General features: G+C 36.3%; 1 pseudogene; it reads right to left on the bottom strand.

Annotated features, from left to right (window-relative positions):
• Window positions 1–12,426: 12,426 nt before the first annotated feature.
• LOC125100535 (60S ribosomal protein L10-like) lies at window positions 12,427–13,067 on the bottom strand (annotated as a pseudogene).
• Between the last annotated feature and the right edge of the window lie 775 nt (window positions 13,068–13,842).

The raw sequence follows: 13,842 nt of genomic DNA, 5'->3' as shown, positions 1-13,842 counted from the left end.
GCCGAGTTGGTTCAATTAAAAAAAAAATTATAAGACTGTAATTCACTGCCCTAAAATTATGAGGTAAAATAAAACATGATAATAGCAATTGATGAAAATTCAATCAGCTTCTAACCTGCCATTTAAAATTTTTTTAATATATTTTTAAAATTTTTTAAAGATTTTATTTATTTATTTGACAGAGAGAGATCACAAGCAGGCAGAGAGGCAGGCAGAGAGAGAGGAGGAAGCAGGTTCTCTGCTAAGCAGAGAGCCCGATGCGGGGCTCGATCCCAGGACCCTGAGATCATGACCAGGACCCTGAGATCATGACCTGAGCCGAAGGCAGTGGCCCATCCCACTGAGCCACCCAGGCGCCCCTTATTTTTAATTTTTATTTATTTTTATTTTTTAATATTTTACTTATTTATTTGACAGAGATCACAAGTAGGCAGAGAGCCAGGCAGAGAGAGAGAGGAGGAAGAAGGCTCCCTGTCGGGCAGAGAGCCCAATGTGTGTGTCAATCTCAGGACCCTGGGATCATGACCTGACCTGAAGTCAGAGGCTTTAACCCACTGAGCCACCCAGGCATCTCTATCTATCTGTTTTTTAAATTTATTTTCAGTGTTCCAGAATTCATTGTTTATGAACCACAGCCAGTGCTCCATGAAATACGTGCCCTCCGTAATACCCACCACCTGTCATTTTTAATGATCAAATATTAAAGTCATTTCCAATATATCTGTAACAAAACTTATGAGCTAATTTCTGAAACTTATATTTACATTTGTACTAGAAGTCCCAGGAAGGAACAAAACAAATATGTAATTCAACTAAAATGTTAAAAAGTATTTATTTATTTATTATTTTTTTAATTTTATTTATTTATTTGACAGAGATCACAAGTAGGCAGAGAGGCAGGCAGAGAAAGAGAGAGAAGTGGAAGCAGGCTCCCCACTGAGCAGAGAGCCCGGTGTGGGGCTTGATCCCAGGACCCCGGGTCCATGACCCGAGCTGAAGGCAGAGGCTTTAACCCACTGAGCCACCCAGGTGCCCCTAAAAAGTATTTTTAATTGAGAGTCTTCTTTTTTTATTCTATTTTTATTTTATTCCTTTTATTCTTATGACTTATGCATTACCTAACTGAAGACTTGTATATTCTACTCCTCTTAACCCATTTTGCCCATATCCCACACCATTCCTCTCTATCAACCATCAGCATGTTACTGAATTTATACATTTGAATCTTTAAAATTTTTTTTAGACTCCATATATGAATGAACTCAAATGGTATTTGTCTCTCCATCTCAATTATTTCACTTAGCATAATACTTTCTTGGTCCATCTATGTGATTTTAAATAACACAACCCCATCCTTTGTAAGTCTGTGATATTTCATTATACACACACACACTCCACATCTTCTTTATCTACTCATTTCTCAATGGCAACTTAGGGGTTTCTTCCATATCTTGGCTACCGTGAATAACGCTGGAATAAGCACAGGTGTGCATATATGTTTTGAATTAGTGTTTTTGCTTTCTTTCTGTAAATACCCAGTAGTGCAATTAGTGGGTTAATGGTATTTCTAGTTTTAACTTCCCAAGGAACCTCCATACTGTTTTTCACATGACTATACCAATTTGCATTCCCACCAACAGTTCTCGATTGTTTCTTTTATTTCACTTCTGTGCAACACTTGCTATTTCTTGTCTTTTTTTTTTTTTATTTTAGCCCGTCTGACAAGTGTAAGATAATTTTTCATTTTGTCTTTTTTAATATTATTTATTTATTTATTTATTTAGAATGCGCTGAGCAAAGAGCCCAAATCTATGAACCACAGGATTATGATCTGAACCAAAGGCAGATGTTTAACTCTCTGCCACCCTGGTGCCCCTCTCATTGTGGTTTTGATTTGCATTTCCTGATGATTAGTGAGGTTGAGAAATTTTTCATGTGTCTATTGGTCATCTGTATGTTTTCTTTGAAAAATGTCCATTCAGTTCTTCTGCCCAGTCTCTTAATCAAATTGTTTATTTTGTAATAATAATTACTATTATTATTATTAGTGTTGTGTTTGTTGTATAGATTGGATATTAACCCTTTGTTGGATCCATCATTAACACATTTTCTACCATTCAGTAGGTTGGCTTTTTGTGTTATTAATGATGTTCTTCATTGCACAAAATGGTTTTTATTTTGGTGTCTTTCCCAAAGTTTACTTTTGTTTTTGTTTCCCTTGCCTTAGGAGATATAACTGGAAATATGTCGCCATGGTCAATGCCAAAGAAATTACTTCTCCTCTCCTCTTCTAGGATTTTCATGGTTTCAAGTTTCACATCTAGGTCTTTAATCTATTTTAAGTTTATTTTTGTGCATAGTGTAAGAAAGTTGTCCACTTTCATTGTTTTGCATGTAGCTGTCCAATTTTTCTAGCATCATTTATTGAAGAGACTGTATATTCTTGTTTCCTTTGTTGTCGATTAATTGACCATAGAAGTGTAGGTTAATTTCTTGGCTCTCTCTTCTGTTTCATTGATCTATGTGTTTATTTTGAGGGCAGTGTCATACTATTTCAATGACCACAGTTTTGTAATATATTTTGAAATCTAGGATTTTTATATCTTTAACTTTGTTCTGCTTTTCCTTTACTTTTTTCTTTTTTAATTTTTCAGTGTTCCAAGAATCATTGTTTTTGCACCACACCCAGTGCTCCATGCAATACATGCACTCCTTAATACCCACCACCAGGCTCACCCATCCCCCTACTCCCTCCCTTCCAAAACCTTCAGTTTCTCAGAATCCACAGACTCTCATGCATCCTCTCCCCCTCTGATTTCATCCAATTCACTTTTCCTTTCCTCTTCCTAATGTCCTCCATGTTATTCCTTATGCTTTTGTTCTCCTTTCTAAAGATTACATTGGCTATCCATGAACTTTTGTGGTTTTATATGAATCTTGGTGTTATTTGTTCTAGCTTTGTGAAAAATGCTGTTGGTATTTTGATATGGACTGAGTTGAATCTGCAGATTGCTTTGGGTAAATGGACATTTTAACAATACTACTCATTTCAATCCATGAGGATGAAATATCTTTCCATTTGTTTGTGTTGTCTTCAATTTCTTTGACTGATGTTTTACAGTTTTCAACATACTGGGCTTTTACCTCTTCAGTTATGTTTATTCCTCAGTATTTTTTGGGTTTTCTCTGCAATTTTCTTTAAAGATTTTATTTATTTGACAGAGAGAGATCACAATAGACAGACAGGCAGGCAGAGAGAGAGGGAGGGAAGCAGGCTCGCTGCTGAGCAGAGAGCCCAATGTGGGACTCGATCCCAGGACCCTGAGATCATGACCCGAGCTGAAGGCAGCGGCTTAACCCACTGAGCCACCCAGGCGCCCCTTCTCTGAAATTTTAAATGGAGCTACTTTCTTAATTTCTCTTTCTCCTACCTTGTTATTAGTGTATAGAAACACTACTGACTTCTGGGTACTCATTTTGTATCCTGTATCCTGCACATTTCCTGAATTCATTTACTTCCATTAGGTTTTTTGGTGGAGTCTTTTTTTTTTACTATTATTATTTTAGGTATACTATCATGTCATCTGTAAATAGTGACCTTTTAACTTCTTCTTTACCAATATGGATACCTCTTTTTATTTTATCTCATATGAATGCTGTGGCTGCGACTTCCAGTACTATGTAGAATAAAGTAGCAACAGTGAACACCCTTGTCTTGTTCTTGATCTTAGAGTAAAACTGTTTTTCACCATTTGGTATGATGTTAGCCCTGCTTTTAACTTATGTTGCTTTGCTATGTTAAGGTATGTTCCCTTTACACCCACTTTGCTGACGGATTTTCTCATAAATTAATGCTGAAGTTTGTCAAATTCCTTTTATGCATCTATGAGATTTTCAGATGATTTTTATCCTTTATCTTGTTGATATGGAGTATCATGTTGGTTGGTGTGTGAGTATTAAACCAGTCTCACAACTACAGAATAAATCTTACTTGAATGTACTAGTGATACTTTAATCCATTGTTGGATGTGTCTTGCTAATATTTTGTTGAGGCTTCTTGCAAATATGTTCATCTAAATTATTAGCCTTTGGTTTTCCTTTCTTTTGTTTTTCTTTTTTTGTGGTATCTTTGTCTGGTTTTAGTATTAGAGTAGTGCAGGCCTATTTTTGGTAGATTTTTGACTATAGGTTCAATTTCATTATTAGTAATCAATCCGCTCATATTTTCTTTCTCCCTGCTTCAGTTTAGAAGCATACATGTTTTATGATCATTTTGCCTAATATAAGTATTGCTGTTCTGGCTTTTTATTCACCTCCATTTCTATGATAAATATTTTCCATCCTTTCACTTTTAGTCTGTATCTTTAGGTCTGATTGATTCTTTTGTAGGAACCACATACACAGGTATTCCATTTCCAAGTGTTTTCATTGGAACGTTTAGGCTATTTGCATCTAAAATAATTATTGATAGGTTTATACTTATTGCGACTTTGCTTTTGCTTTATTTCTTTCTGTTTTTTTTTTTAATTTTTTTTTTTATTTTTTGGTTGTTCTCTGTTCCTTTCTTCTTTTGCTTTCTTTTTCTGTAGTTGATGAGTTTCTATAGGGTTATGTTTGGCTTTCTTTTCCTTTATTTTCTATGGATCTACTTTTTGGGTTTTTATATGAGGTTCTTATATAAAATCCTAAATACATAGCAGTATTAATTTAATGGTAGTTTAAGTTCAAATGCATTTTAAAAACATATTTCTTTAAAAATAAATAAATATCCATAATGTCCATAACTCTTGGGCGCCTGGGTGGTTCAGTGGTTAAGCCTCTGCCTTCAGCTCAGGTCATGATCTCAGGGTCCTGGGATGGAGCCTGCATTGGGCTCTCTGCACAGCGGGGTGCCTACTTCCCACCTCTCTCTCTGCCTGCCTCTCTGTCTACTTGTGATCTCTCTCTCTGTCAAATAAATAAATAAAATCTTTTGAAAAAATATTTCTTTTTTTCTCCCTCCTCCACATGTTATATATATGCTGTCATATATTATGTGTTTTATTCACAATTTTCTCACATTCAATTATGACCATTTATTTTCCACTTAATGAAATATTTTTACTGTTTCTTTTAAGTCTAGTTTCATGATGATAAACTCCTTTAACCTCAGAAACTCTCTCTCTTTCAGTCCTGAATGATAGCCTTGCCAGGAAGAATATTCTCATATATGGATGCTTTTCCTTTCAGCATTTTGGGTATATCATGCCACCTTTTAGTGGCTTGCATAATTTCTGCTGAAAAATCAGCTGAGAGCCTTACATGTTTTTCCTCATAAGTGACTTGCTTTTCTCTCTTTTTTTTTTTTTAAAAAAAGGTTTTATTTATTTGAGAGAGAGGGAGAGAATGTGCAGAAAGGGAGGGGCAAAGGGGGAGAGAGAAGACTGAGCAGGGAACCTGAGGCAGGGCTCAATCCCAGAACCCGAAAATCATGATCTGAGGCAAACACTTAACTGACTTATCTTTCCTCTTTTTCTTTTAATATCACATTTTTATGTTTAACTTTTGACATTTTAATTATATGTGTTGTAATGTAGACTTCAATGGTCCATCTTGTTTAGCCTTTACTCCTTGGATCTTGATGTCTGTTACTTTCCCCAGGTTACAGAATTTTTCAGCTATTATTTTTTCAAAGAACTTTGTACTTTTTCACTCTCATGTCCTCTGGGACCCCTATAATGTGAATATTTAGGTGCTTGGTGCTGTTCAAGAGATCGCTTAACTGATTCTTATTTAAAAGCAAAAAAAAAAAAAAAAGAAAAAGAAAAACTATATAAAATATACATTTTACATACATAACTATATATTTAAAATATTATAATATGCTATGTAATAGGTAATGTGTATGTGTGTATGTGTATATATTTTTTCTTTCTTTCTTTCTTTCTTTCTTTCTTTTTTTTTTTTTTTTTTTTTTTTGTAATTCAGCGTTTGTGCTTTCCAATTACCCAGTCTCCCAGATCACGGATACATTGTTAAACATTTAATAATCTCCTGTTGATTCCCTCTAGTGTAATTTTTAAAGATTTATTTATTTAAGAGAGGTAAATAGAGTTGGGGGGAGGTATAAGGGGAGAAAAAGGAAAGAATTTCCAGGAGACTGTGTATTGAGAATAGGATGTGACATGAGGTTCCATCTCATGATCCTGATATCGTGACTTGAGCTGAAAACAAGAGTTGGACTCTTAACTGACTGACTGCCCCTACTTTAGTGTATTTTTTATTTGAGTTATTGTATTCTTCAAGTTTCGTTTTCTTTTTTTTTTAAATCTTCTATCTCTTTACTGAAACTATCACTGAGTTCTTCCATGCTTCTCTCCATCCCAGAGAGAATTTTGATGATCATTACTTTAAATTCTTTATCAGGCATATTGCTTATAACCATTTTGTTTCATTATTTTTCCGAGGATTTTTCTGGTTCTTTTTTTTTTTTTCTATTTAAATTCAATGATCCAACATATAGTAACATCATTAGTTTCATATGTAGAGTTCAGTTATTCATCAACTATATACAACACCCAGTGCTTATCACACCACATGCCCTTCTTAAAGTCTGTCACCCATTTACCCTATACCCTCACCCATCTCCCCTACAGCAGCTCTCAGTTTGTTTCCTATAGTTAAGAGTTTCTCATGGTTTGTCTCCCTCTCTGGTTTCTCCCCATTCAGTTTTCCCTCCCTTCCCCTATGATTGTATGTGCTTATCTTCTTTCTTTTGGAGCATAGTTTTATGTTTCCCCATCTTTCCTGCCTGTAATTTTTCTATGGGTTAGACAGAACAGCTACTTCCAAAATTAAAGGAATGGTCTTGTGTATGGTCTTATTAAACTGTGTGTGATTGATACTATTTACTAGCTGGCTGGAGCTATGGCTGGCATGACTAAGTGTCCTGGAGATTTTCATTCAGTGAATATCATTATCAGGACATCTAATGCTAGATTGGACACAGGCTGGTATATCTTAGTGTTATATGTGTTGAGGGCATCCTAGCAGAACAGGCAAAACTGATATGGGTGCAAGCCAGGATGCTCTAGCAGGATTCACCGTGGTTGGGGCATGGGGTTTGAGACAGAATGCAGTTTAGGAGGTGACTGATTTCTCTGTGCAGAGGGTGCCATGGCCAGATGGCTGGGGTGCAAGCTCGGGGGGGACTCAAGGATTTATGAAAAGAGGACACCTTAGCAAGAAAGCTGAAATTGAAGTGAGTATAAACTGGAGTATTGCAGGACTCTGCACACATAGGGTTCTCTGAAGGGGTGGCTGAGGCTTAGGAGGGGTTCATGCCAGGAGGTCTTGGGGCAGGCTATGCCAGGGCTCCATGTCAGCCAAAACTAAAATTAGCATGGTTTAAAGTGGTCCCTGGACTACCTGTGAAAAATGTGTCCTGACAGGACAGCTGAAGCTGAAATTCATTCAAACCAGGGGATTCCAAGGTGCTCAGTACCAGTGATGTCATGGTCATGGTTGTTCTACTGGAGCCAAAGTAGTGCGGACATATGTATTCCAAGGTGCTTCATATAGTGGGTGTCTCAGTGGAGTGGCTGAAACTGATGGAAGCACCAGATGGGGCTTTCCAGGGTACTGCATGCATAAATCACCCATGAAGTTTGGCTGGATCTTAAGTAAATGTCAGCTGAGAGGTTCCAGACCACTCTATGTTGGGGATGCTCTATTCAGCTATGCATGAGGGGAGTGCCCTATCAAAATATTTTGTAGGCCTGAAGTGATCTGCAGGGATTTGCACCTATATCACCTTTGTGTAAAGCCTGGGGCTATAGTGAATGCTAATCGAGTGTCCCAGGGTGTACCACCCCATGACCACCTTAGTGGGACAGCTGGGGCTGGTGTAGGCTATAAGCCCTGGGCTCACTGAGGCAGCAAACCAATTAGGGTACCTGGACTAGTCTGTAGTTTCAAGGTGGAGGGTATACATAGACCATGTCCATCAATTCATCCCCTAGCAACACCTCAGCCATTTTTTGCTTCTTGGGCTGACTGTTTTATAGGCTAGTTGCTCCTTAAAACTGTTGATTTTATAAGAAAATATTGACAAGAGAAAAGAGGACCATCTGGATGGTACAGTTGGATGAGCGTAAGACTTCTGTGTTTGGCTTGGGTTATGATTCCAGGGTTATGCAATAGGCTCTATTCAGGCTCCACTCTCAGTGCAGAGTTGACTTCAAACTCCCCCTTTGCCCCCTCTGCTGTGTGTGCTCTCTCTCTATAATAAATCAATAAATCTTTGAAAAAAAATAAAAAAAATAAAAAAATAGGAAAAGAAAAAACTATGATAGAAACAAAACATATGCATTTGTTTTTTTCCATGCCATGGTGTGACCAGGTCTGGTATTGGCTTGTGGACCCAGCACTCACAGTCGGTGTCTCAGACCAAAATCATTCCCCAAACCCCTCTGTCCTTGTAATCAAGTGTTTTTTGTGTCCTCGCATGACTTGGACTGGTATGAGTTTGTGGATATATAGCTTGCTGAGGCAGCATGTGGCCACTGGACCCTAAGGTGGAAAGGAAAAGAAACATTAATTTGACATTCTTTAGTCTCCATCACCCAGAGAGCATTGCGACAGCTATTCTGCCATTTGGCAGAGTTCCAGAGTTGTCTCTTTTATATGCTAATTTATGCTCTTTTCAACTGCAGGTTTTTTTTGTTGTTGTTGTTGTTTTCTTTGCTTTTTTTTTTTCTTTGCCAAAGGACAAAAGACTCTATTCGTAGTCCATAAATAACATCACTTCCCTTTAGCATTCACAGCATTGGGGGTAATGTTTTCCCTTATTATCATGTGTCCATCTCTGGTGGTGTTCTCTTTTGCCATTCTGTCTTGTGTTGTAGGAACCTCACCCCTACTCAGGGATCCCCCTACTGGGGTGTTAAGTGTATACCTTCTCCCACTGTGCTGACACAAAAACCCCTTTACTTTTCTGCCACATATTTTGGAGAATGATTATATATATATATATGTGTGTGTGTGTGTGTGTGTGTGTGTGTGTGTGTGTGTGTATATATATAGAGAGAGAGAGAGAGCACAAGATTCTGACCAGCAACTCACAGCTAGAGGGAAGTGTTGCTCTTTCTTTGAGGAGAGTGGAATAGATGATGAAAGGGAAATAGGCAAATCTAAAGGATAATGTCTCCTGTTATTTGCTCTGAAATTCTGGACCATGGACTTCTGGGACCCCCACCACTACTCAGGGCTCTCCTACTGGGGTGCTAAGGGTATACCTTCCACACTCTACCACAAGCTTCCCTTTATTTTTTGCCTGATTTTTTTGAACTTAATTAAAATTAGAAAAATTAGTATACAGTGTTATACTAGTTTCAGGTGTACAAAAGAGCCCATTATTTTGTTTCTCACTCTCTCTTTTTTCTGTCAGTTTAAATAATAATAGTTAATAATAATGCTGCTTTTGCTCCCAACTTCAGTAGCAAGTCACTACTGGTAGGAGAAATAAAAGTTGTGTTTCACCTTGTGGAACACACAAAAAAGCTCATAATTGCCAAAATGTGACTGTTAGAATCAAAATAAAGAAAACCTTAACTAAATAGTAAAGACATTTGCTAGTTTAAACCCCAAAACAGATGAACTTTTTACCAAATACCACAAAAATTCATAACATATCACAAAAAACTGAAAGTTTTCCAGCAATTGAACCCAAAGTTATAGAGCTTGCAATATAACTGATAAATCCAAAATAGCTATTATGAAGGAGTTCCACCAGCTACATGAAAACTCAAAAAGACAATATGATGATCTCAAGAATAAAATTAATAAATAGAAGGAATACTTTACTAAAACGATTGAAATTCTGAAGATGAAGTCAACATAAAATCTGGAGCTGAAGAACTCAATAAATAAAAAAATGCAATAGAAAGCATTGTAAATAGAGCAGATCAGATGGAAGAGATAATTAGTGAGCTAGAAAATAAAAATGTGGAAGTGATTCAGGTGAGAAAGGAGATAAAACTGAGATTCTTTCTAATTGAAGTAATTTGACAAGATTTATCAGACTTCATTAGGAAAGGTGAACATAAAAACCATGGGTATTCCAGGAAAAGAAAAAAGAAGGGGACAGAGAGTTTGTTAAAGGAAAAAAAAAAGTAGTTGACAACTTCCCAATATGTCAGTTGAACTGAACATGCAGTCCAAGGAGCTAATAAAATGCCCTATTATCTCAATGTAAAGATGCCTTCTTTAAGATACAGTATATTAAAACTGTCAAAAGCCAATGACAAAGAATTTTAAAGGGAGCCAGAGAAAAAAGATGCTTATATAAAAGGAATCTCAGATGTAAAGAATATGGAGAATGGGGAAAACAGATGTCCAGTTATAGAATAAATAAATCGTGGGAATGGAAGACATAACATATGGAATATGGCCAATAATATACAAATAACATTTTATGGTGACAAATGATAGCTACACTTATGGTTAGCATAGTATAATATATAGAGATGTCAAATTATTATGTTATATATCTGAAACTAATATAATATTGTGTGCCAACTATACTCAAATTAAACAAAACAAAACAAAAAATACATGAATCCACTGAAGGAGATTATGCTGAGTGAATTAAGTCAAGCAGAAAAAGTCAATTATCATATGGCTTCACTTACTTGTGGAATATAAGGAATAACATGGAGGCCATTAGGAGGAGAGGAGAAGGGAGTTGGGGGAAATCAGAGAGGGAGACAAACCATGTGTGACCATGGACTCTGAGAAACTGAGGGTTTTGGAGGGGAGGGGGTAGGGGTTTGGGTGAACATGATGGTTGGTATTAAGGAGGGCATGCATTGCATGAAGCACTGGGTATAATGCATAAACAATGAATCTTGGAACACTGAAAAAATAAAATTAAAAAAAAGTAAAGATAAATTGTGATATTGAAATATAAAAGGGGAATAATAAAAGGATGAGACTTCTACAGACAAGTAAAGATAACAAGGGGAGATGGAGAGGAGAAGGGAGTTGAGGGAAATTGGAAGGGGAGGGGAACCATGAGAAACTATGGACTCTCAAAAACAATCTGAGGGTTTTGAAGGGGCGGGGGGTGGGAGGTTGGGGGAATCAGGTGGTGAGTATTAGAGAGGGCACGGTTGCATGGAGCACTGGGTGTGGTGCAAAAACGATGAATACTGTTACACTGAAAAGAAATAAAAATATTTAAAAAAAGATAAATTACTATCAGGATAAAAAATAAAACTATTTTATCTATAAAAATGACTGTGTAAACTTTATGATAATCACAGAACAAATATATAGATTGGATGAAAAACTTAAGCAAACAAACATGTGAAACTGAGTGAATCACCACCGAAAACCATCAAATTAACAAAAGCAGAGAGAAAAAGAAACAATGTGGACCAAAAAGTGAAAAGAAAACAAAAGATAAAATGGTATTAACAATAGTTGTTGTACATAGTAATAATTGTATAAATTGTAAATGCATTAAATTTTCTAATCACTTGGGGGGGTGGGAGGTTGGGGGCACCAGGTGGTGGGTATTGTAGAGGGCACGGATTGCATGGAGCACTGGGTGTGGTGCAAAAATAATGAATACTGTTATGCTGAAAAAATTAAAAAAAATTAAAAAAAAAATTTTCTAATCACAAAGCACAGAATGGCTGAGGGGGAAAAAATCCATTTATGTGCTGTCCACAGGAGACACATCTCAGATACAAAGACACATGTAGGCTTAAAGTAAAAAGAAAATGAATTTCAAGCAAATAGAATAGAAAATAAATGCATAAAGACTACAAAAGAAAGGGATAGCCATGCAAAATAGACTTCAAATTAACAATGGCATCAAAAGGCAAATATTATTTAATGATAAAGTGGCCAGTTTTGAGAGGAAGTTTTATTGCAATTACTGCATATGTTAAAAATTAGATCTCAGAAAAATAACTTTACAACTGAAGTAACTTGAAAAGCAAGAACAAATTAAACTCAAATATAGCAGCAGGAAGGAAATAATAAATATCGGAACAGAAATAAATGAAATAGAGACCATAAAAACAATGGAAAGGATCAATGAGAACAAGAGCTGGTTCTTCAAAAAGATGTAAGATTAAGAAAAAATTAAACTCAAATAAAATCGGAAATGAAAGAGGCAACATTATAACTGATTATATTGAATTATATATAATCATAAGAGATTACCATGAATAATTCATTGCCAGCAAAGTACATAACCTGAAATATATAGAAACATTTCTAGAAATATACAACCTACCAGAACTGAATAAGGAAGAAATAAAAAATCTGATCAAACCAATAAAGAATAGAGGTTTTTTTTTTTTTTTTTTTTTTTTTTTGGAAAGGAAATAGGAGTTATTGTTGTGCACAAAGAAGTAGAAGGCAGTGCTGAGGTTGTTACGAGTCCAGAGCTCACCATTTGTCTCGGGGACCGGGCCACAATTAGGGACATATTTGACCCCATAGCCATGTGGGATGAGCTACTTTTAGCCACTATGTCTTTAAATTTGTCTTCATTAAACTTAGTAAAGTACCACTTTTTGGAAATGTGGATCTTCTGGAAGCAAGGAAACTGAATTTGGCCCTGTGTAGGGCTCAATCACATACAGTTTGTTCTGCAGCTTCCTACAGATGGACATCATGACATGGTTTATGTGGATACTGGTCACTGTGCCCTGGGGCTTTCTAAGGGCACTCCACAATGCTGTGACCACCTATCAGTCACAGCACTGAATAATATCTTGTTGCTTCAGATGACTTGGAAGGGGTGGAGCTCTCTGGGATGTGAAGACCATCTTTGTCACAGCTTTTCACCATTTACTTCATGGCACAAATACAGACAGCCTCCAGGGCTTCAGAAGAGAGCTTCTCATATTCATCTGACACCTGTGGCCACATAGTGGGAAGACATCCACTTCTGTCTTCTTCCACCCCAAGTCAAAGGTGCGGATTTTGGCATCAAAGACAACTCTGCAGAAGCAAGACTTTGGATATGTCTTGTTCTTACAATACTGGTAACAGGCAGGGTGGTGACCCATGGCTATACCAGAACTTCAGTGGTGACCCATGGCTAAACCAGGATCTTCAATGGTGCACCATGGAAAAGAGCTAGAGATATAATCAGTAATCAACTCAGAAAATTCCAAAACAGATGACTACATTGGTGGCTTCTCTCAAACATTTAAAGTAGAATGAGTATCATTCTTCCTCAAAATCTTGCAAAATACCAAGAAGGAATCATTATAGGAAGCCAACGTTACTTTGATATAAAAATCAGATAAAGATATCACACAAAAAAAGACAACTACCAACCTACATACCTGAGGAATGCAGATGCAAAAAATTCTCTAAACACAATGTTAGTAAACCAAATTCAAGAACACATTAAAGTATTATACTCCATGATCAAGTGCCATTTATTCCTAGGATACAAGGATGATGCAATATATAAAATTCAATAAATGTAATATATCACATCAATATAATAAGAAAAAATCACATGTACACCCCAATAGACCTAGGAAAATAAACTGTGATACAATACATAATTTTCTTGTGTAAAATTCCTTGTCACATTGGGTATAGAAGAAACATAGCTCAACATAAAAAAAAGATCATATACAACAAAGCCACAGCTAACATTATTCTCAATAGATAAAAATGAAAACATTTTTTGTAAGACTACAGACAGTAGAAGGATGCCCACTTACAGTGCTCCTATTCAATGTAGTACTGAGAGACTTAACTAGAACAATTTTGCAATAAATAAAAGTATTCAATTAGAAAGGAAAGAGTAAAATTGTTGCTATTTTC

This window comes from Lutra lutra, chromosome 5 (assembly GCF_902655055.1).
Source record: "Lutra lutra chromosome 5, mLutLut1.2, whole genome shotgun sequence".
NCBI classification, from domain to species: Eukaryota; Metazoa; Chordata; class Mammalia; order Carnivora; family Mustelidae; genus Lutra; species Lutra lutra.
This window is presented reverse-complemented; position numbering and strand designations above follow the sequence as displayed.